Below are 23,885 nucleotides of genomic sequence, written 5' to 3'. Positions count from 1 at the left end.
AGGCTCAGCGGGCCAGTCGAGGTTACCATTCCGTCTCTACCGTCTACACACGGTGAACCCCGCCCTAGCAACGAATGGCCGGTCTGCCTTCGTATGGCTGCAACTGGCCAAAGCGTTGGCACGAGCCGAGCTTCAAACCGGGTTTAGATCAGTGTTGCCCAACCGCGTTCCGGAGGCCCCCCCAACCACTGCATATGAATGTGTCTATGTAACCTTAATAAACAACGGGATTAAGATAATCAGCTCATTAGTAGAGACGCGAAGACGAATCGGGTGTCTCAGACAAAGGTCTCAATTGGGGTTTTAGCTTTGACTCCCCTTTAACGCAAAAACACCCGGATTCGATGCATCAGGGCTCGTTACCGTGGAAAAAAAGGGGAATCACAAGACCCTTTCCGGTGGGGGAGGGCCATCCGCGGGAAGGAAATCTCAAATAAAAAAAAAACGAGGGGAAAAAAACCAAAGGGCAGATCTTGGCAAGAAGCCCCCCAGAAAAAACCTTTTTTCAGGGGGAGGGCCAAAGGACATTCCATTGCACAAATCGCACGAGAGCAACTCCATGAGAACACGGGGACGCACACCGAGTGTCCTGGAAACCCTTGCAATACCAGGCCGATGCTGTGGCGTGAACAGAGCAAGCCCCGGCCCAGCTCGGATCCAAAAAACAATTAATCTGTAGCCCGGGTAGGGGAGTCTAAGATTTAAACTTGTTAAAGAAACAGTCTTTTCTTTCGAACAACAAAATTTTATGTCCATTTTCCTTCTTACAATTTGGATTGACTTTTCACACACATTTCTTTTCAATCACGATTTTGTTTCTTTAAAACATACGTGACATACATAGAATCCACAATGGGTCTTTACAATACATACAACTCTTCATTAAAACCTCAGTCTATGGTACAAACCATTAAGTGTAACATGTTTTAAAAGTCCCTGCTGATGGTGTGTTTTTAAAAGTCCCATGTCTGGGGTGTTAGTTTCTAAAAGTCCATGTCTGTGTGGTTTTACAAGGTATGAACCTTCAGAAGCTTAAAACACAAATTTAAATAGCAAACAATGCATATTGTGTTCACTAAAAACCAATTCCAATTGATAAAAAACCATTAAAAACCACAAATTTAAAAGTCGTCTTCAAAAGTCATCGTGGTGCAAAACCGGGGTGCGTCCCTGATCAAGTCATTAATTCACACACTCTCCAGTAAACAGTGCACGTGATATGGCTATCTTTGTGGGCATCAAGCGAGAACAGCATTCCCTATCCTCCGGCCCGCTGGCCAGCATGTTCCCGTAGCCAGATTGGTGAGGAGCTGCAATCTAACGGCGGCATGGTCAGGAGGCGTGATGAGGCGGCCGAGGAACCTCTACGTGCGACCCGGCCCAACCCGTCGCTGTCATATCTGTTCCGACAGGGTACCCCTGCGCCGGGATTGATAGTTACCTTCGCCTTTGCATGCAGGGCAGGCTACCGTAACGCGGATTCCCACCAGATACGTTTCATGGGTGGACCAGATGGCCATCATTGCATGACGTTGAGGGTGAGCCGAGCCGAGCGAGGTGAAGTCACATGTGCAGACAACGTACTTCAAAGCCCCGGCCGCAACCCCCAAGGTTGGCGAGCTGGTACCCGATCCTGAGGCCCACCGTGGTAGGCACGGGAATAAGGGGACCGCCGGTCTTGGCCACAGGCATCACGCGCAAACGGCGCAGCACACTCCATGAGCGGGTGAGTGGGGCAACGGGTCTCACGCGGGATTGCGAAGGCGGAAAAACCGAGGGCAGCATGGGTGTATTTTGGCATGCCTTCGGGAGGGGCATATACCGCCATGACAGGAGAACGGTATTTCAATGAGCCACATCCACGATAATCCCGGTGCCTGTTTGGAGAGAGCGGGGGGCAGCGTTCTATCCAAATTGTTTGGCCCCTCGTTGAGGCCTGGAAACGGAACCTCAACGGTGCGCGTCATGCAAAGAGCGACGAGCTTGCTGTGGTAGTTAAATGGTGACATCTTGATGTCTAAAGAAGGTATTTCTGTAAAAACTTTTTTTAGAAAAAACTTGTTCTTTGGCCGGTTTTAAAAGGAACTGGTGTTTCAAGTCTCCGGGTGTAAAATCTTAAGAGGTCATAGGTAAGACCCCATCCAAAACGTTTGTCAAGGCTGGTTGTTTATCGTTGGATGGGGTCAAGCATTTTTATGGCCGGGCGGTGAAGAGGCGCCTAAAACCGGTGGGGGTCTGGGAGGCCTTTTCCGCCGTTTTTTTCGGTCTCTTTTTGACCACCTCCCTCTTCAATCTTTCCACTGGACCCCCCACAGGAATAAAAACACCGCCCCTCTCTAGGTCCATCAGGAATTTCCTAGGTGGGATAAAAACCAGAACAAAAAAGTAGCAGTAAAGGTTAAAAAAACGATTTAAAATTAAAATTTACCTTCCATTGTCAAATGTAGTAGTCCCCAAAAACCCCAGTCTTTTCCTAGCTTTCCTAGGCAAGTCAGTTACAGTGTTCCGGTCCACTCGGTCTGTATCAAATTAACACCTAAAATTTTTTAAAACTCGTTGTCTTTAAAAAACAAAGCACCGTATATGTGTCCACGTCCCCCCACGTCCCGAAGAGTGGGCCTCGGACTTGTTTCTATTGAGTTTGTGGCGGGCACGAGGCCCCGACGTACCCAGGTCATTGCTTCAAGTCCAGTTGCTCTTCGCCTCAGGATAAAATGTCCGTGGCTAAAACACGGGTATGTCCGTCCTGTATAAAACACAAAGTAGCTGTCCAGTCGCCCCGTCCCAGGAACTTTAGGTCCTTTGATTATTTGTCCCTTCTCAATGATCTGTGCCAGTGGTCGAGGCAAGCCACGTACCAGAAGAGGAGATAAAGGACACCCGACGAACACCACTGGCCGTATTACTGGCCTTGGGATAAATGCCCATTACTGATTTTGTGAAAAGGTCTGTACAGCAGTCCCCACCCAAGCTATAAAACCTTCTGGAAAAAACCCTTTTTTGCAGTAACGAACAGGGTACTGGTGCGAGAATCGGTCCAAATGCTTTTTCAAAGTCTAATCAGGACTACCTAAATTATAACGATATTCTGTCCTCGCGTAACAGTGTGTCTTTGAATCCGCATAGGTGTCGGTTATCTTTTTCCGGGCACACACAAGCTTGGCTCTGGGTGGCTCACGTCCTCTAAAACAGTCGAAATGTGTTGCTAAAAATTTTACAAAAAGCTTACAGTCAGGTTTAAAAGTGTGATTGGTCTCAATTTTTTAAGTCAGTCCTGTCCCCTTTTTTGTACAGTAAAAGACCACATACCTATCCTTAAAACTGGGGGTAGTCTGTCAAGAGGGTCTCCAAGTTGTTAAAAACAGCCAAATAATTCAGTGTTGCAAATATCCCAAAATGTAAGATAAACTCTAGGGAAGTCCAATCAGCTCTGGGACTTCCCCTTTTGTAAAACTTTAAGGAGCTTTGCAATCTAAACTAGTAAAATCTGGGATAAAAACTTTATATTTTGGCAATTAACTTTCTGGACTAAACAAGTTTAAAACTTCCCTTGCCGGTCTCATCGGTGTACATCTTTTTTTACTATATAACTCGTCAAACAACTTTAATTCTTAAAACATCTCTTCTGTTGTGCTTACATCCCTCCTCTACATTAACCTAGTTATGCCATCCCATTGTTTATTATTCTTTTTAAAAAAAAGTATCTTGTTTTTACACTTGTCACCGTAATCTATTTCTTTTCTTTTGCTTCTTAAAATACACCTTTACTTTGGTACTGGATAGGAACTGACATTTATTTTTTTACCTCTGGGAGTATTTTGCTAAATCAAAACATTGTTTAAAGATTTAAAATATCTTTGTAGCTTTTTTGCAACCCCATCGCTCTCTTTTCCATGTCTTTTGGTCTTCCTACCTCCATTAAAAAAACTGTCTTGTACGGTCCTTTACCATTCCCACCACTGTGCATGTGTATCATAAAGTTGGTGAGGGTTGCATTGTGCGAACTGCTCCCTATACTCACCAAGAATACCTCCTCCTTCTCTAAAAGGGAGCAGTTCCGCTTCCACAAACCCTCCCCTATGTCAACACGGTGGGGCAGTGAAAGGGGCAAGATAGCATCAAGTGAATCTGAACAGAAAGAGTGGGGTCAATGGAGCATCGGTTTGGGGGCAAGTTCTGTAAAAAGATAGGCGATTCGAGAGGCTTTGGCTGCCGTCACCACTAAACCAGGTGACAAGCCCTCCTCTCTGAGGCATTTTTTAAAAACACAGTCATACTTCAACTTAAAATCTTGACTAAAACTTTTGTAATAAAACGAGTCTTAGTAAATTTTAACAATCCTCCCCTACCCTCTTCCTGGTCCGCTTTAGATATACAACACAATTAAAATCCCCCTGCTAACCTAGGGGAGCCGACCTAGCATGTGGGGGATTGCAGTCTTCTAAAAAACGCGCATACCTATCATTTTGTCCGTAAAAACCATACACATTCAAAACATAAAAATCTTGCCTAAAAAGTCAGGATTTGCTAAAAAAATTGCCGCCCTTCCCTTCACAGCAGTGCGGCCCTTCAACCAAGTTTGGGATTGTTTAGTAAATGGTGCAACACCATCAGTGTGTTAAATGGCCCACTCCAAGAAAGCCTGGGGCAAAAGATCCGCCCAATCCCTATAATTCGGATAAAAAAAGGCAAAGACATGTTCTTGTTATAATAAAAAAAATATTCAGACTTCAAAGATTTTAAATAGGCTAAAAACATTGTGCTCTTACTTTGGCTCTTCACAGTCTTCACATTTATGGTTAGAGATGGTGGAGCCATGAGCAGTATGGTTCAAAAAGGTATGAGGCCATTTAAAAAAGAAGACAATAAAAGACTACAAAAAATGTAATAAAATCACGGGTACATCAGTTGGCATTTGCCTCACCCTTTCCAAAGAGATGTTGGGATCAGGGGGGACACAATGCTCGTGCCTCAGGATCCACAGAGAAAAGGACTCTTGCGGTTTCCTTCGGCGACGATGTCTTGCATAAGTGCAGAAAAGCGACTTCATTGGGGAGATTCGGGGGCCACATACGTTCTAGATTTTTTTTTCGACAAAGAGGAATATTTATCCGATGCGATGCCCTCAGCTTTTTCTCCTCTATGCGAAATAGAGGAGATCTGCAGACCTTTTCTTGCAACTTGGAGCATTGGGGAGGGAACAAAACAATTTAACTCCCACTTTCCAACACACTAATCTCGGACACAGTTATAGGGAGGGAAGCGTAACCATTTAATCTCCATTTGTTTCATTGTTGGGGAGTGGCTTCTCCCCCTGTGCACACAACAAACTTGACTCCGCCCCTTTGGCCGCCCCATTTCTTTCTGTCCAATGCTGAGTTTGAGGGATATTTGAATTATCCCGCCAGAAACTCAGGCTCGCCTCCTCTCTGTGTTCCTCCATGCTCCTTTAGTGGGGAGGCCATTCTTTACTTTCAAGTTTGTTGGCAAAACTTTTTGGCAATTGAGGAGGGTTGGATTCACACAGAGATTACACGTCTGCCATGGTACATTCCTCAAAAAACTGTGACCAAGTTGCTTACAAATTGCCACACACGATTTTGACATGCTGTGCAAAGATGCCCTATTGTTCCACAATTCGGCACAATTGGGCATTCTGATAGTGAATGTAGCCGCGGTTCGCTCCAACCCAATCATGAAGGTATTTTGCCTCAGGCATGGAAAGGCTTGGATCCTCCCATTGTTTAAGGCCATCTCCAAGCGCAATTTCAGAGCCATCTCGTACTAACAGGGGATGGTTGGACTACGAACCGTGCAAAATAGACCCAGGCCATACAAAATATTCATCTCCATCATGTTTCATTAACCATTCTAAAACCATCACAGTTTAAGTGGCCCCATTGTCAGACAAGATTCTTAACGAAAACCAATGAAGAGAAAAATGGGTTCTTACAAGCATCAAACCTTTGCCAAAAATCTTGTAACAAGGAGCAGATCTAAAATACGTCAAACTTTGTTAAGGGGCGAGTCATTAACAAATGTAAATCGTAGGTTTAAAAAATTTAAGGGCTCTGGGATTAGCTTCTGAGAAGCAAGACGTGAATCCCCCAGGAGCGTACCATCCACTCTTAAACGAAAGCGCACGCTGTGGTGCAGCCGCACGCCGGCACGGGGCAGCCGACCATGAGGGGGCACCAACAGCTAAAAACTTTAAAAAACAAAAATAAATACAACAATAAATAATCCATAAATAACTAACACACCTTAACCTTAAAAACTTGTTGGAGCCGAAGAAGCAGAGCTGTTCAATTTATACATTCTTAAAAGTTGTGTGGATGGGAATATAAGGGATCACGAGACAGAAACTCCAAGAGGCGGATCGCAGTCTCAACCGGTATCCGTAACGAACGGATCTTAGCAAAAAAGCCGAAGGGAGAAAGCGATGCTGCAGTGGTGGGCAGCGGGGAGAAAGCGGGACATGGCCCACGACCATCTCGCTTTGGTAAGTTAGGAGACCTGAAAACGCTGGGGCGCGTTAGGACCCTCCCGTATGCAACGAACCGGAGCTGACCGAGGGGGGCCGACGGTGGCTATGCTGCGGCGGAGAGTCGGCACGCTCGTAACTCACAAAAGGTCGTCGCAGAGGCCACCGGCTCAGGTCATCGGATCCTGGCTCGAGCCGAACGAGAGGCAAGGGTCCGAATTGTAGTAGGTCGCTCTGGCGACTTTTGGCTATTTTGGGATTTTTGTCGAACACCTTTTTGGGCAAACCGGCACCCAGGTATGTGGCCACCTCCGAACCAAGCAGCACAGAAGATCTCGGAGCTGACGGTCAATAATTCACTCCAAAAAAAAGGTGGAAATTTCCATCCACATTGGGAGAGGGGCCTCAAAAAACGTCGAAGGTGTGGGCCCAGGTTGCTAAAATGGCTAGAACCCCAGGAGAATGAGGATCACTTCACCAAATTCGGCACGCCTGTGGCACGGGGCTCACGTCTGGGGTCAGGGAGAAAAAAAGGGTGCGGGTATGGCACTTGGTGGCGCTGCACGCTGAAAAAAAAAAAGGGAAAAGGAAAATGAAACTGACACAACCAAACAGGACATGAAAAACAGCAACAGTCGGCAAGCAGTCAGTCCGATAGACTTGAAGAAAAGTGAGGTCTGTGAGAAATTTGAAACCAACAGGGGACGATATTTTTCAAGAGCGCAAGTGACTTTTTTTTTTTTTTTTTACAACACGCACAACCCATACCAAGGCATGGACGGAAGTCCTCATTTTGCACAGCTCTCGGATCATTGAGAAGCCGAAAAGTTAATCCAGAACCAACGCTTGGTATAAAAAAAAGATTCAGGAGAAAAAACCCATCTGCTTTTTCAAACCAGCACTTGCAGGGGAGAGCGGCGGAACGCAGTCCCCCACTAACCATAAATTATTGCAGTCGAGATTCCCACATTGGGGAATCGCAGGGGTCAGCAGGGCGGAGGCAATGGACGAGGCCTCGCCCTGGGGGAACGCCTTCTTGATTTCATGGTGTTCCCATGGCCAGGTAAGTATGAAGGCTCAGGCGGCCAGTCAGAGGTACCATTTCGTCTCACCGGTCCTCATTCACGGGGAACCCCGCCCTAAGCAAATGAAAGGACGGCCGGGCCTTCGTTACTGGACTGAAAAACTGGCCAGCGTGGCAGGCCGACGCTTTCCCAACCCTGGTTTTAGATCAGTGTTCCCACCGCGTTTCCTGGGAGCCCCAACAGCATGAAATGTGTGCTAGCACCTTCTGATCTTTTTATTACAAGCGTTGTCGGCTTACTTTTGGTTCTTCAAATGATCCAGGAGAGCTGTTCAGAATGAGGGACTTCCGTCCTAATCTTGGTATGGGTTGTGAGTGTGGAAAAAAAAAAAAAAAAAAAAACAAGTTGCGCTCCTTGAAAAATCGGCCCCTGGTGGCTTCAAATTTCTTTCTCTCACAGACCGCACTCTTTCATAGTCCGATCGGACTTTTTTTGCCTGCTGCCGCGATGCTGTAGCTGTTGTCATCGATTGTTTTGGTGCTCATTTTCATTTCCTTTTCATTTTTTTTCACCTTACAGCGCACACAAGTGGCCAGTCACAGCAGCCCCTTTTCTCCTGACCACAGGTACTGCGCCCGCGCATCGGCGTGTCGATTTGGGTGCATTGATTTGTTTTTTTGTCTCATTCCTCTCTGGAGTTTAAGCCTTTTTAGCAAAAAAAAAAACCCTTGGGGGGCCACAAGACCTCGAACGTTTGAGGGCCCCACTCGCCAAGGTGGATGGAAAGTTTCCACTTTTTTTGATGATTATGTGACCGTCAGACTCTCAGAGCACTTTTCTGTGCTTGCTTTGGTTCGGACTGGGCCAAATACCTGGTGCCGGTTTGCAAAAAAAGAAGGTTTTCGACAAAATCCAAAATAGCCGAAAATTTCGCCAGAGCGACCTGCAATCGAGACCTGACTCTCGTTCGGCTCGAGCCAAGGATTCCGGGATTTGACATGAGGCACGCCGGCTTGATGCGCCGGAAACCCCGTTTGGGATTCTATGAGACTCCCCGATGCGGTACTTCCGCGCAGCAGAGCCACGGTCATAATTCAGACTAGCGCGCGTAGGCTCGGGCTCGAGACGCAGACGAGGGCAGGCTACTATTGGAGGTCGCTCTGGTCGAAATTTATGGTATTTGGGATTTTGTCCAAAGCCTCTTTTGGCGGTGGGGTGGCACATTGGTATTGCCTTCCTGCGAACTGCACCAGCAGAACAGAATCGATTCTTGGAGTGCCGGTCAATAAATCATCACACAACAATCGTTCTTTCAGTTTCCAACCTTCTGGCGAGGTCCTCCATAACGTCGCCTGGTACATATTTAAATTGCATTTTAGGTTTATCACTCAGGCGCGGAGCCGGGGTCTCACTCTGCACCAAATCGACACGCCTCTCGGCGGGGCGCTCTAGTCGTGGTCCCGGAGACAAACCGTGCCTGGCACAAAAGGAACACACAACGTGTGCGCTGTGGCCCTGAAACTTGTTGCAGGGTAGTTGGAACTGAAGTAGGGAATACCAAGAGCAGGAAGGATGCGAAAAAATCAGGGCCTTTGTCTCGTCACCCTGAGTCAGTCGATGCAGACTTGTGGTTGCTGAGGTATTGTGAGGTTCCTCGGATGACATCCACCTGAGGTGACGCTTTCTTCAACGAGAGAGCGGATGCAGAATCAGGTGTCCCGTTGTTTGTTTGGTTAAAGGGAGTCAAGCATACATATGGAAGTCCCTCCTCTGAGACAACCGCTTCAGATTTCGGTCAGTACTAATGCTCTGATGATCTGATCAGGTGTGTAGTTTGGAAGGTTGGCCATAGAATTGCTTTTTCATGCAGCCCTTCCTGGGATGAGCGCGAAACGCGGTTGGGAACACTACCAGTAAATTAGGGTTGTCGAGAGCGCTCATTTCACGAATGCACAACGGGTCAGTTTTGCGGGGAGTTAATGGAGAGACGGCAGCCGTCTGGGTGATTTGCCCCCTAGGGATCATGGTGTCTCCCCTGTGAGTACGGTAGAGAGGGACAGCGCGGCCCAGTCGGATGCCGCCATTTCGTCTCTCCGTCCTCATCAACGTGTGAATGTTGAACCACCGCACCATGATCAAAGGAAGGACGGCTTGCCTTTCACCATTAGGGCGAGGCAAACGCCAAGCAATAGGAAATGTGCATAATAGTCCTTCCCAACACAGGGTTGTCATACGGCAAATTCCCACACGACATCCTGGAGGCTACACCACTTAAAGATATTTGTATCTTGATGTCACCTATTCAAACACAGTGATGACATGATCATTAAGCAGCATAGTAGAGACTGCGAAGTTCTGAATTCGGGTGTCTCAGCAAATAATCTCCTATGTTTAGATGCTTCTTTAACAACAGGTTAAATTACAGTATTTCGATTTTAATGCAGTTCGTCGTGAAAGTCTCCAAAGTCTTAAGGTGGATGCCCTGGGGAGATTCAGATCTGGCGGGGTAAACCAGCATATTTTGGCATCGCAACGAGAGACCTACAGGGGGAGCCAAGTCAAGCCTCACTTTTTTCTGACCTGTTTACAAATAATTAGCACAGACTGAACCGGGAAAGCTTTTATTCGGAAAACACGATTACCAGGCGATGCGTGGAGTGCGTCTAGAAGCAAGCACCGGCTTTCCAGCTTCAGTGATCCATCTGTCAATTTTAAGATGTAGAACCGGGTAGAATTGAAGAAATGTTAAATGAGCTAAGAAACATGCCATGATCCAGATAAATTTACAGGCATGTCTTTTTTTTTTTTAACCTGTGCATGCAGCCCAATATCATACAGTGGTTTGGCCACGCCATCTCGCGATGTTAAGTCAGGAGACCGAGGGGTTTTGCTTTGCTCTGTATCCAGTTGTCCCCGTCTGACTGTCAACGAGCCTGCACCTGACGGCCCGAGGTGGGTAACTAAACTAGGCATGCAGTGTTCCGGCCCACTCGCTTGTACTCACGCTGGTGTGGATTTCAGTCAGTGCAGGATCCTGTTCTCGGTGAAATGCAGTGGCACGCGCGCTTCAGTTTTCATGCAGTCCAGCTTATTTATAGTCGCTCTTTATTTTTGGGTTCATGGACTTTGTATGCCATCGAAAACTCCTTGTTTTCTCCTCCTCACCGCACATTTGGATCAGGCATGAACCAAAGGCATTGTGTAAATCAATTACAAACGAGTCAGACGGGCATGGCACCGCCAAAAAGTGGACTACTTCCATCACATTGGGCGTGGCACTGTTGCATAACTCCTAGGTCGCAAACCGGTCTGTAAAATGGCGATAACGTGGAGAAAAACCCATGCCTCTCACTCACTTCATTTTCCCGCTAGGCTGTTTTGCTCAGTTGTCCCTCAGGAGAACAGGGTGCTGCTCTCGACTCTCTCTCATGGTGGCCCGCCTCTCTCAGGTGAAAAATCTATTCAGAAATGAATTCTTCACAAACCACACAATCATGAACACCGCTACAGCTCGGCAGCAGTCTGCCCGATCGCTTGAAAAGTTTTGTGTGCACGAATTTGAAGCACAGGGGGCATGCTTGATCTGTGAGGCAAGTGGCTTTTTTTTTGTTTTACACACGCCAACAAATCGACAAGATAGGGCACGGAAAACCTCATTTGACGCTCTGGGAATCCAGGGTGTCTGACTGTGCAAAGAGATAAATGGAGAAGAAACTGCATTATTGAGGGACTGACAGCAACTTCAGGGGGCGCGCGAAAGCAGTCCCACTGTCCTACATTAGCAGTCGAGATCACCTTTGCACTCATACGGGGGGAAGAGCACGGGGGGTGACACTGGACGGCTTGCCATTCATGAATTATTTAATGGGGTCTCCCCCGGTGACACATGAGGCACGGGGCCTTTAGCCGGCTCCCTTGTTAAGCCGTAGCAAGGGTGATTGCCTAGCCATGTAATTAGGGTCCTTAGTTTTTTTCAAACGTTTTTTTTGTTGGTTGGTCGTTACTGCGTTTTAGATCGGTTACACACCACACGGGCACAAAACACACATCAATTTTTTTTATAAATAACATAAACATGAGCTCATTTCCTTAATAGAGAAGATCGATGGTGTTATGTTTTTTTTTTCGTTTTTGCAACGTTCTCCAACACATCTCTACTTGACATCTTTTCGTTTTTTTTAGGATATAATTTAAACAGGTCGACTGTATCTAGGGTGGTTCATTAAAAGATCCTTTTTATGTTTAAGGGTTGGTGATTTTATTATTCTTTTTATTTTTTCTGCTTCCATACAAAATCGACTATCTTTCAATCACAAAACGAGTCGTAGTAAATATAGTTCACCTCACATTTTTATTTAATGCTCTTTTTTGTACCCATAAAACTAAACCCACGACACACTATTCTAAACACGAAGTTTAAACCACACTTTAACACTATTTACCAAAACATACAAAACCCAAGATACAAGATAATTTAACAACAGAACAAAGAAACGAGAATTACATTAAATTGGTTAAGGCCGAAAATGCGTTACTTTATGGTTTATTTAACCATTGAAAAAAACGGGACATGCCAAGCCATCTGGGCTACAGTAAGTCAGGGAGTTCCTTTTTAAACGTTAGGGACCCGGGTGAAAAAAACCCAGTATGCAACATCACGAGGCTTTACAGTATGTAGACAGACATCAGCCCAGCTTGCGGAGCTAGAGTACGGAATCGTCGTATAACTCCAAACGGTTGTCGCAGAGACACGTGCCTCATTGTCATCGGGAATCTTACCCTTGGCTCGAGCGAACGAGATTACAGGTCCTCGAATTGCAGGTCGCCTCTGGCATTACTATTTGGGCTATTTTGGATCTTGTCGAAACTTCTTTGCAAACGGCCACCAGGTAGTTGGCCCATTTCGAAACCACGTGTCCTTTCAAAAGATTCTCTGGATTAGAGTCTGACGGTCAATAAATTTCTTGATCATGGTGTCTCCCTGCCAGGTAAAGTATGAAGGCCCAGGCGGCCAGTCAGAGGGACCATTTCCGTCTCTACCGTCCTCATCAACGGTGAACCCCCGCCCTGCCTTCCATTACTGGCCTGCAAACTGCCAAGCGTTGGCACGAGCCGACGCTTCCCAACCCTGGTTTTAGATCAGTGTTTCCCAAACCGCGTTCCTGGAGGCCCCCCAACCCCTGCATGAATGTGTTCTATGTCACCTTAATCAAACACACCTGAATTCAGATCATCAGCTCATTAGTAGAGACTCGAAGATCTGAATCGGGTGTCTCAGACAAAGGGTCTCATATGTTTTAGATGACTCCCTTTAACCAAACACACCTGATTCGATGCATCAGCTCGGTTAGTGAAAGACTCCAAGACCTCAGGTGGATGCATCCGAGGAGAACTCTCAATAAAACAGCAACCACGGCATCTGCAAGAGCAGACCTCAGGGGGAGCCAAGACAAAGCCCTCATTCCTTTTTCTGTTATTCATCACAATAAGCAGCAATCCCTGAAAAGGGAAGCACACCGTTCCTGGAAACACTGCAATACCAGGCCGATGCGTGGAGTGAACAGAGCAAGCCCCGGCTCCAGCTCCGTGATCCAAAAATCAATTTAATATGTAGTCCCCGGGTAGGGGACATATCAGATATTAAACTGATAAGAACAGATACTACACTTGATCTTAGCCAAAAAGGCCGAGAGCGATGCTGCAGTGGTGCAATGGGGCGAGGCGGAGGAGGAGCGGGACATGGCCACGCCCATCTCGGCTTTGGTAAGTCAGGGAGACCTGAAACGCTGGGGGACGGCAGGACCCTCCCCCGCCTGCAACGTCACCGAGCCTCGCCCCGATCGGCCCGACGGTGGCTCTGCTGCGGCGGAGAGTACGGCATCGCTCGTAACTCCCAAAACGGTTCGTCGCAGAGCCACGTGCCTCATGTCATCGGAATCCTTGGCTCGAGCCGAACGAGAGGCAGGTCTCGAATTGGCAGGTCGCTCTGGCGAAATTTTCGGCTATTTTGGATTTTGTCGAAAACCTTCTTTTGCAAACCGGCACCAGGTATTTGGCCCAGTCCGAACCAAAGCAGCACAGAAAGATTCTCTGGAGTCTGACGGTCAATAATCATCCAAAAAAAAAGTGGAAATTTCCATCCACCTTGGCGAGGGGCCCTCAAAACGTTCGAAGGTCGTGTGGCCCAGGTTGCTAAAATGGCTATAACTCCAGAGAGGAATGAGATCACTTCACCCAAATCGGCACGCCTATGCGCGGGCTCAGTCTGTGGTCAGGAGAAAAAAAGGGTGCTGTGACTGGCCACTTGGTGGCGCTGTAAGGTGAAAAAAAATGAAAAGGAAATGAAAAAGGACAACCAAACAATCATGAAAACAGCTACAGCTCGGCAGCAGTCAGTCCGATCGACTTGAAAAGTGAGGTCTGTGAGAAATTTGAACCCACCAGGGGCCGATTTTTCAAGAGCGCAAGTGACTTTTTTTTTTTTTTTTTTTTTTTTTTCCCCGAAACACACGCACAACCCATACCAAGCATATGACGGAAGTCCTCATTCTGAACAGCTCTCTGGATCATTGAGAACCCGAAAAAGTAAGCCAGAACAAACGCTTTGTATAAAAAAAAAGATCAGGAGAAAAAACCCATCTGCTTTTTTCAACCAGCACTTTCAGGGGAGAGCGCGAACGCAGTCCCCCACTACCATAAATTATGCAGTCGAGATTCCCACATTTGGGGAATTCGCAGGGGTCAGCACGGCCGGAGTGCAATGGACGAGCCTCGCCCTGGGTGAACCGCCTTCTTGATCATGGTGTCTCCCCTGCCAGGTAAGTATGAAGGCCCAGGCGGCCAGTCAGAGGTACCATTTCCGTCTCTACCGTCCTCATCAACGGTGAACCCCCCGCCCCTAGCAAAGGAAGGACGGCTGCCTTCCATTACTGGCCTGCAAACTGCCAAGCGTTGGCACGAGCCGACGCTTCCCAACCCTGGTTTTAGATCAGTGTTTTTCCCAACCGCGTTCCTGGAGGCCCCCCAACACTGCATGAATGTGTTCTATGTCACCTTAATCAAACACACCTGATTCAGATCATCAGCTCATTAGTAGAGACTCGAAGATCTGAATCGGGTGTCTCAGACAAAGGGTCTCATATGTTTTAGATGACTCCCTTTAACCAAACACACCTGATTCGATGCATCAGCTCGTTAGTGAAAGACTCCAAGACCTCAGGTGGATGCATCCGAGGAGAACTCTCAATAAAACAGCAACCACGGCATCTGCAAGAGCAGACCTCAGGGGGAGCCAAGACAAAGCCCTCCTTCCTTTTTTTCTGTTATTCATCACAATAAGCAGCAATCCCTGAAAAGGGAAGCACACCGTTCCTGGAGACACTGCAATACCAGGCCGATGCGTGGAGTGGACAGAGCAAGCCCCAGCTCCAGCTCCGTGATCCAAAAATCAATTTAATATGTAGTCCCCGGGTAGGGGACGTATCAGATATTAAACTGATAAGAACAGATACTACACTTGATCTTAGCCAAAAGGCCGAGAAGCGATGCTGCAATGGTGCAGCGGGGAGGAAGCGGGACATGGCCACGCCACGCCATCTCGGCTTTGGTAAGTCAGGGAGACCTGAAACGCTGGGGGACGGTAGGACCCTCCCCCGTCTGCAACGTCACCGAGCCTCGCCCCGATCGGCCCGACGGTGGCTCTGCTGCGGCGGAGAGGACAGTACGGCATCGCTCGTAACTCCCAAACGGTTTGTCGCAGAGCCACGTGCCTCATGTCATCGGAATCCTTGGCTCGAGCCGAACGAGAGGCAGGTCTCGAATTGGCAGGTCGCTCTGGCGAAATTTTCGGCTATTTGGGATTTTGTCGAAAACCTTCTTTTGCAAACCAGCACCAGGTATTTGGCCCAGTCCGAACCAAAGCAGCACAGAAAGATTCTCTGGAGTCTGACGGTCAATAATCATCCAAAAAAAGTGGAAATTTCCATCCACCTTGGCGAGGGGCCCTCAAAACGTTCGAAGGTCGTGTGGCCCAGGTTGCTAAAATGGCTATAACTCCAGAGAGGAATGAGATCACTTCACCCAAATCGGCACGCCTATGCACGGGCTCAGTCTGTGGTCAGGAGAAAAAAAGGTTGCTGCGTCTGGCCACTTGGTGTCGCTTCAAGCTGAAAAAAAAATGGAAAACGAAATGAAAAAGCACAACCAAACAGACATGAAAACAGCTACAGCTCGGCAGCAGTCAGTCCGATCGACTTGAAAAGTGAGGTCTGTGACCACCAGGGGCCGATTTTTCAAGAGCGCAAGTGACTTTTTTTTTTTTTTTTAAACAACTTCACTCACACACATGCACAACCCATATCAAGCATAGAACGGAAGTCCTCATTCTGAACAGCTCTCTGGATCATTGAGAAGCCCAAAAATTGTAAGCGAGAACAAACGCTTTGTATAAAAAAAGGTCGGGAGACCAACACCCATCTGCTTTTTTCAACCAGCACTTTCAGGGGAGAGCGCGAACGCAGTCCCCCACTACCATAAATTATGCAGTCGAGATTCCCACATTTGGGGAATTCGCAGGGGTCAGCACGGCCGGAGTGCAATGGACGAGCCTCGCCCTGGGTGAACCGCCTTCTTGATCATGGTGTCTCCCCTGCCAGGTAAGTATGAAGGCCCAGGCGGCCAGTCAGAGGTACCATTTCCGTCTCTACCGTCCTCATCAACGGTGAACCCCCGCCCCTAGCAAAGGAAGGACGGCTGCCTTCCGTTACTGGCCTGCAAACTGCCAAGCGTTGGCACGAGCCGATGCTTCCCCCAACCCTGGTTTTAGATCAGTGTTTCCCAACCGCGTTCCTGGAGGCCCCCCAACACTGCATGAATGTGTTCTATGTCACCTTAATCAAACACACCTGATTCAGATCATCAGCTCATTAGAAGAGACTCGAAGATCTGAATCGGTTGTCATCTGTTTTAGATGACTCCCTTTAACCAGACACACCTGATTCGATGCATCAGCTCGTTAGTGAAAGACTCCAAGGCCTCAGGTGGATGCATCCGAGGAGAATTCTCAATAAAACAGCAACCACGGCATCTGCAAGAGCAGACCTCAGGGGGAGCCAGGACAAAGGCCTCATTCCTTTTTTTCTGTTGTTATTCATCACAATAAGCAGCAATCCCTGAAAAGGGAAGCACACCGTTCCTGGAGACACTGCAATACCAGGCCGATGCGTGGAGTGGACAGAGCAAGCCCCGGCTCCAGCTCCGTGATCCAAAAATCAATTTAATATGTAGTCCCCGGGTAGGGGACGTATCAGATATTAAACTGATAAGAACAGATTTTTTCTTTCGAAAAAAGTTTTATTGTCACCATTTTCATTCTTAAATTTTGCATTTTTTTACTTTTTCACACACATTTCTTTTCAATCACAGATTTTTTTCTTTTAAAACATACTTGAATACATAGAATACACATGGTTTTAAAATACAATACAATCTTCATTAAAAATCAGTCATTTAAAACCATTAAGTGTAACATTGTTTTTTAAAAGTCCATGTCTGTGGTGTGTTTTTAAAAGGTATGAACATTTCAGAAGCTAAAACACAAATTTAAAATAACACACAAGCATCTTTTTGTTCAATAAAACCAATTACATTTGATAAAACAATAAAAACACAAACATATAGCCTTTAAAAGTCATCTGTTGTGCAAAACCGGGGGTGAGTCCTTATCAAGTCATTTATCACCCCGCTCTCCAGAACAGGCACGTGAGATGCTTCTTTTATGGGCTCAGCGGAGATCCCCTCTCCTCCGGCCCGCTGGCCCGCTGTTCCCGTAGCCAGATTGGTGAGGGTGCATCTACGGGCGGTCAGGGCTGTTTGGCGGCCGGGACCCTCTCCGTGCGACCCCGGCCCCCCCGTCCGAATATCGTCGTCCGGTACCCCTGCAGCATTGATGTTACCTTTAGCTCGCATGCATGGAGGGTTACCGTAACGCGCTTCCCCACCAGCAGGTTTCTGGTGGCCCAGATGGCATCCTTGATGACGTTGAGGGTGAGCCAGAGCGAGGTGAATTCCTGTGCCATCATGTCCTTCAAGCCCCGGCCCACCCCAAGGATGGCGAGCTGGTACCCGAACTGGGCCCCACCCGCTGGTAGGCACGGGAAATACAGGGGACCGGTCTTGGCCCACAGGTCCCGCGCAGCGCCGCACTCCCAGAGCAGGTGGTGGACGGTCTCCGGGGAATTGCAGCCGGACCGAGGGCAGATGGGGTTTTTGGCCATGCCTCTGGAGTGCATAACCGCCCTGACCGGGAGGATCTCATGAGCCACCATCCACGATAAATCCTTGTGCCTGTTTTGGAGAGCGGGGTGGGCAGCGTTCCTCCAAACTTGTTTGGCCTCACCTAGTGTGAGGCCTGGAACTGGACTCACCGGTTCCCGGTCCTGCACAAGAGAGACGAGATGCTTGTGGTTAGTTAAAATGGTGACATCTTGCTGTTCTAAAAGGTATTTCTTTAAAAACTTTTTTATAAAACTATGTTCTTTAGACAGGTTAAAAGACACAGGTTTTTTTAAATCTACGGGTAAAATCTTAAGAGTCCTTAGATAAGACCCCATCCAAAATCGTGTCATGGCTGCCGTCTTGTTATCGTTGGATGGGGTCACAGCATATTTTATGTGCAGGGCGGTGAAGCGGCTGCCTAAAAACAGGTGGGGGTCTGGGAGGCCTTTTCCGCCGTTTTCAGGTCTCTTTTTGACCACCTCCCTTTTCAATCTTTCCCACTTGGACCCCCACAGGAAATAAAACACCGCCCTCTCTAGGTCCATCAGGAATTTCCTAGGTGGGATAAAAACAGAACAAACAAGTAGCATTAAAGGTAAAATAACAGATTTAAAAATTAAAATTTTACCTTCCATTGTCAACTGTCTTAGTCCCCAAAACCCCAGTCTTTTCCTAGCTTTCCCTAGCAAGTCAGTCCAGTTTTCCCGTCCACCTCCGTCTTTATCAAATTTAACACCTAAAATTTTAAAATCGTTGTCTTTAAAAACCAAATCCAGTCCTCCTGTGTCCACGTCCCCCACGGCCCGAAGAGCTGGGCCTCGGACTTGTTTCTATTGAGTTTGGCGCCCGAGGCCCGACCGTACCAGTCAGTCAAGTCCAGTGCTCTTCGTAAGGATAAAATGTCCGTGGCTAAAAGAGTTACGTCGTCCATGTATAAAGCACAGGTCGCCGTCAGTCCACCCGTCCCCGGAACGTCCAGTCCTTTGATCCATTTATCCCTTCTCAAGATCTGTGCCAGTGGCTCGATGCAAGCCACATACAGAAGAGGAGATAAAGGACATCCCTGACGGACACCACTGTGTATGTGTTCACAGCTTTAGAAAGATGCCCATTTACTAGAATTTTGCTGACTAGTCCCTTGTACAGCAGTCCCACCCAGGCTATAAACCTCTCTGGAAACCCCATTTTCTCCAGTACCCGAAAGAGGTACTGGTGCGAGACTCGATCAAATGCTTTTTCAAAATCTAAATTTAGGACTACTAGCCGAATATTTCTGTCTCTCGCGTAACAGATGGCGTCTCTGATCAGCACTAGGTTGTCTGTTATCTTTCTTCCGGGCACAGCACAAGCTTGATCCGGGTGGATCACGTCCTCTAAAACAGTCGACATACGTGTTGCTAAAATCTTACTAAAAAGTTTACAATCGAAATTTAAAAGCGTGATTGGTCGCCAGTTCTTCAAGTCAGTCTTGTCTCCTTTTTTGTGTAATAATGAAACTATCCCTACTCTAAAGCTGTCAGGAAGTCCGTCAAGAGTCTCAAATTCTTTAAAAACTGTCAACAGTTCGTGTGCTAAAATGTCCCAGAAAGTCAGATAAAATTCAAGGGGCAGTCCGTCAATGCCAGGGGACTTCCCCTTTTTAAAATCTTTTAAAGCTTTTTGAATTTCTAAAACTGTAAAATCCTGGGATAAAAGCACATCTGGGCTCTTCACCTTTTTATTTAAAAAGGTTAAAACTTCCTCTAAAACCCCATTGTGAACCTCTTTTGCACTATACAAGTTATTATAAAAGTTTTCAGTTTCATTTAAAATTTCTTCTGTTCCGCTTACTTCCCTCCCGCTAAAAGTCTTTAAAGTAGAGATTGACCCACCCCGTGTTATAATTTTTTTAAAAAAGTATCTTGTACATTTCTCCCCTTCTTCCATTTCTCTTTCCTTACATCTTAAAATTACACCTCTACTCTGAACTTCAGATAAAACTGACATTTCTCTCTTGACTTCTTTAATCTCTTCTGTAAAATCCAATCCACTGTTTAAAAGGTTAAAATATCTCTGCAGTCTTTTCTGCAGCCCCATCATGCGTCTTCTTTCCTTGGTCTTTTTCCTTTTCCCTATTTTTCTAAAAAACTGTCCAGTCCTTTGTTTAACCATTTCCCACCATTGTGCTCGTGAGTCATAAAAGTCCTGGAGGGTGTGCCATTGGCTGAACTGCTCCCTATACTCTCTAACCACTTCTTCATCCTCTAAAAGGGAACAGTTCAGCTTCCACAGCCCTCCTCCTACCGTCACACCCGTGGAAAGTGCAAGGGTGCAAGACAGCATCATGTGATCCGAAAAAAAGAGGGGGGTCAATGTTGCATCGGTTGGCGGGCAGTCCCTTGTAAAAACATAGTCAATTCGAGAGGCTCTGGCGCCATCACCACTGAACCAGGTGAAGCCCTCCTCTCTTTGATGCAGTTGTTTAAAACAGTCCACTAACTTAAAATCCTTGACTAAATTTTGTAATAAAACCGATGTTTTATCAACATTAAAATCATCTGTCGCCCTCTTTCTATCTTTTTTGGATAAAACACAATTAAAATCCCCCGCTACCACTAGGGGCACCCTACCTAACATGTGGGGCTGCAGATCCTCTAAAAGCTCATGTCTGTCATTTTTTTCTGTAAAACCATACACGTTTAGAATATTAAGATCTTTACCTAAAAAAGTCAGATTCACTAAAATTGCCCGCCCGCCCCTCACCACAGTGGTACCCTTCACCATGATGTTTGAATTGTTGATTAAAATAGCCACACCATCATTCTTGTTAAAGTTGGAGCCACTCCATATTGAGGGCCCCATGGTCCACATCTCCTCCCACTTCCTGTAGCTACTTAAAAAGGGCAGAGCACACTCTTGCAATAAAAAGATATCTGACTTAAAATTTTTTAAAAATGATAAAACATTCTGTGCTCTCAGTGTGGACCTCACACTTCTCACATTGATTGTAGAGATAGTGAGGGCCATGAGCAGTATGGTTAAAATGCCAGCATTTAAAAGAGGAACAAAAAGATAAAAAGACTGCAGAGTTATATTAAAATCACGTCACCTCATGTTGCATTTGCCTCTCCCTTTCCCCAGAGATGCTGGGATCAGGGGGACAAATGCTCATCGCCTCAGGCTCCACAGAGAAAGACTCTTGCGGTTCCTTCGGCGACGATGTTCTTAGCATAATGTGCAGAAAAGAGACTTCATTTGGAGATTCGCCGGGCCACATACGGTCTAGATCTTCCAAAGAGGAACTATCTAGCCGATGCGATGCCCTCAGCTTTTTCTCCTCTATTGGAAATAGAGGAGATCTCGCAGACCTTTTCTGCACTTGAGCATTGGGGAGGGAACAAACAGTTTCACTCCCACTATCCACCATACTAATCTCTGACACAGTTTCTAGGGAGGAAGCCATCTCCCCCTCTTCATCCTCCATTTTGTTCTCATCTTGTTGGGGAGTGGCTTCCTCCCCCTGTGCACCCAACAAACTTGACTCCGCCCCTGTGGCCGCCCCACTTTCTCTTTCTTGTCCAATGCCTGAGGTTGGCAGGATATTTGAATTTCCCGCCAAAACCTCAGGCTCCGCCTCCTCCCTTTGTTCCTCCGTTTGCTCCTTTAGTGGGGCGGCCATTTTCTTACTTTTCAGCTTGTTGGCAAAGCTTTTTGGGCAATCTCTGTAGAGATGGTTGGTTTCACCACAGAGATTACACCGTCTGCCATTGGTACATTCCTCAAAACTGTGACCAATTTCTCTACACTTGCCACACACGATTTCTTGGCATGCTTGTGCAAGATGCCCTATGTGCCCACACTTCCGGCACAATTTGGGCATTCCTTGATAATGAATGTAGCCGCGGTTCTCTCCCAACACAATCATTGAAGGTATCTGACTCAGGCCCTGGAATCCGCTTGGATCCTCCCATTGTTTAATGGGAACTCTCCAAGCGCAATTCCAGATGCCATCTTCGTCTGTTACCTTGACTGGTTGACTACGAACCGTGCAAAATCTACCCAGCCATACAACAATATCATCTCCACTCACTGTTTCATTAAACATTCTAACAATCACAGTTTTAAGTGAATTGTCAGAAAGCTTTTCAACAGAAAACATGGAGAACTGGGTCTTACAAGCATCAAACCTTTGCCAAAAATCTTGTAACAAGGGAGCAGATCTAAAACTTACGTCAAAACCTTTGTTCAGGGGCAGAGTCATTAAACAATTCAAATCACTAGGTTTAAAATTTAAGGCTTGCTGGATTAGCTTCCTGGAGAAGTCAAGACGTGACATCCCCAGGAGCTTACCATCCACCTCTTTAAAACGAAAGCGCACGCTGTGGTGCCTCCGCACGCCGGCACGGGCAGCCGACATGTTGGAGGCACCAACAGCCTAAAAACTTTAAAACAACAATAAATACAACAATAAATACAACAATAAATAATCCAATAAATAACTAAAAGACCTTACCTTAAAACTTGTTGGAGCCCGAAGCAGCAGAGTTCAATATACCTCTTAAAAGTTGTGTGACTCGGGATATAAAGGGATCCCGAGACAAGAAACCTCCAAGAGGCGATCGCAGTCTCAACCGTCCGACCAGACACGTGATCTTAGCCAAAAAGCCGAGAAGCGATGCCGCAATGGCGCAGCGGGGAGGAAGCGGGACATGGCCACGCCCATCTCGGCTTTGGTAAGTCAGGGAGACCTGAAACGCTGGGGGACGGTAGGACCCTCCCCCGTCTGCAACGTCACCGAGCCTCGCCCCGATCGGCCCGACGGTGGCTCTGCTGCGGCGGAGAGTACGGCATCGCTCGTAACTCCCAAACGGTTTGTCGCAGAGCCACGTGCCTCATGTCATCGGAATCCTTGGCTCGAGCCGAACGAGAGGCAGGTCTCGAATTGGCAGGTCGCTCTGGTGAAATTTTCAGCTATTTGGGATTTTGTCGAAAACCTTCTTTTGCAAACCAGCACCAGGTATTTGGCCCAGTCCGAACCAAAGCAGCACAGAAAGATTCTCTGGAGTCTGACGGTCAATAATCATCAAAAAAAAAAAAGTGGAAATTTCCATCCACCTTGGCGAGGGGCCCTCAAAACGTTCGAAGGTCGTGTGGCCCAGGTTGCTAAAATGGCTATAACTCCAGAGAGGAATGAGATCACGCCACCCAAATCGGCACGCCTATGCACGGGCTCAGTCTGTGGTCAGGAGAAAAAAAGGGTGCTGCGTCTGGCCACTTGGTGGCGCTGCAAGCTGAAAAAAAAGGGACAACGAAATGAAACTGCACAACCAAACAGACATGAAAACAGCTACAGCTCGGCAGCAGTCAGTCCGATCGACTTGAAAAGTGAGGTCTGACCACCAGGGGCCGGTTTTTCAAGAGCGCAAGTGACTCTTTTTTTTTTTTTTTTTCTTCTTCTCTCACACATGCACAACCCATATCAAGCATAGGACGGAAGTCCTCATTCTGAACAGCTCTCTGGATCATTGAGAAGCCCAAAAATGTAAGCGAGAACAAACGCTTTGTATAAAAAAAAAGATCGGGAGAAAAAACCCATCTGCTTTTTTCAACCAGCACTTTCAGGGGAGAGCGCGAACGCAGTCCCCCACTACCATAAATTATGCAGTCGAGATTCCCACATTTGGGGAATTCGCAGGGGTCAGCACGGCCGGAGTGCAATGGACGAGCCTCGCCCTGGGTGAACCGCCTTCTTGATCATGGTGTCTCCCCTGCCAGGTAAGTATGAAGGCCCAGGCGGCCAGTCAGAGGTACCATTTCCGTCTCTACCGTCCTCATCAACGGTGGACCGCCGCCCCTAGCAAAGGAAGGACGGCTGCCTTCCGTTACTGGCCTGCAAACTGCCAAGCGTTGGCACGAGCCGATGCTTCCCAACCCTGGTTTTAGATCAGTGTTTCCCAACCGCGTTCCTGGAGGCCCCCCAACACTGCATGAATGTGTTCTGTGTCACCTTAATCAAACACACCTGATTCAGATCATCAGCTCATTAGAAGAGACTCGAAGATCTGAATCGGTTGTCATCTGTTTTAGAGATGACTCCCTTTAACCAAACACACCCTGATTCG

General features: G+C 47.1%; 6 non-coding genes and 1 pseudogene across 6 annotated transcripts; all 7 read right to left on the bottom strand.

Moving 5' to 3' along the window:
* Positions 1–7,389: 7,389 nt before the first annotated feature.
* LOC122142709 lies at positions 7,390–7,555 on the bottom strand. The gene has a single exon (XR_006158767.1). It is a non-coding gene; the product is annotated as a U1 spliceosomal RNA (small nuclear RNA).
* A 5,460-nt stretch (positions 7,556–13,015) lies between these two features.
* Positions 13,016–13,206, bottom strand: LOC122142704. Its single transcript, XR_006158763.1, has one exon. It is a non-coding gene; the product is annotated as a U2 spliceosomal RNA (small nuclear RNA).
* Positions 13,207–14,171: 965 nt separating this feature from the next.
* LOC122142708 lies at positions 14,172–14,335 on the bottom strand. The gene has a single exon (XR_006158766.1). It is a non-coding gene; the product is annotated as a U1 spliceosomal RNA (small nuclear RNA).
* A 529-nt stretch (positions 14,336–14,864) lies between these two features.
* LOC122142703 lies at positions 14,865–15,055 on the bottom strand. The gene has a single exon (XR_006158762.1). It is a non-coding gene; the product is annotated as a U2 spliceosomal RNA (small nuclear RNA).
* Positions 15,056–16,007: 952 nt separating this feature from the next.
* LOC122142707 lies at positions 16,008–16,171 on the bottom strand. Its single transcript, XR_006158765.1, has one exon. It is a non-coding gene; the product is annotated as a U1 spliceosomal RNA (small nuclear RNA).
* Positions 16,172–16,686: 515 nt separating this feature from the next.
* LOC122142705 lies at positions 16,687–16,862 on the bottom strand (annotated as a pseudogene).
* Positions 16,863–23,382: 6,520 nt separating this feature from the next.
* Positions 23,383–23,546, bottom strand: LOC122142701. The gene has a single exon (XR_006158761.1). It is a non-coding gene; the product is annotated as a U1 spliceosomal RNA (small nuclear RNA).
* Positions 23,547–23,885: the final 339 nt, after the last annotated feature.

Source organism: Cyprinus carpio, unplaced genomic scaffold (assembly GCF_018340385.1).
Source record: "Cyprinus carpio isolate SPL01 unplaced genomic scaffold, ASM1834038v1 S000000058, whole genome shotgun sequence".
Taxonomy (NCBI): domain Eukaryota; kingdom Metazoa; phylum Chordata; class Actinopteri; order Cypriniformes; family Cyprinidae; genus Cyprinus; species Cyprinus carpio.
The sequence above is the reverse complement of the archived record's forward strand: the minus strand, read 5'-3'. Positions and strand labels throughout refer to the sequence as shown.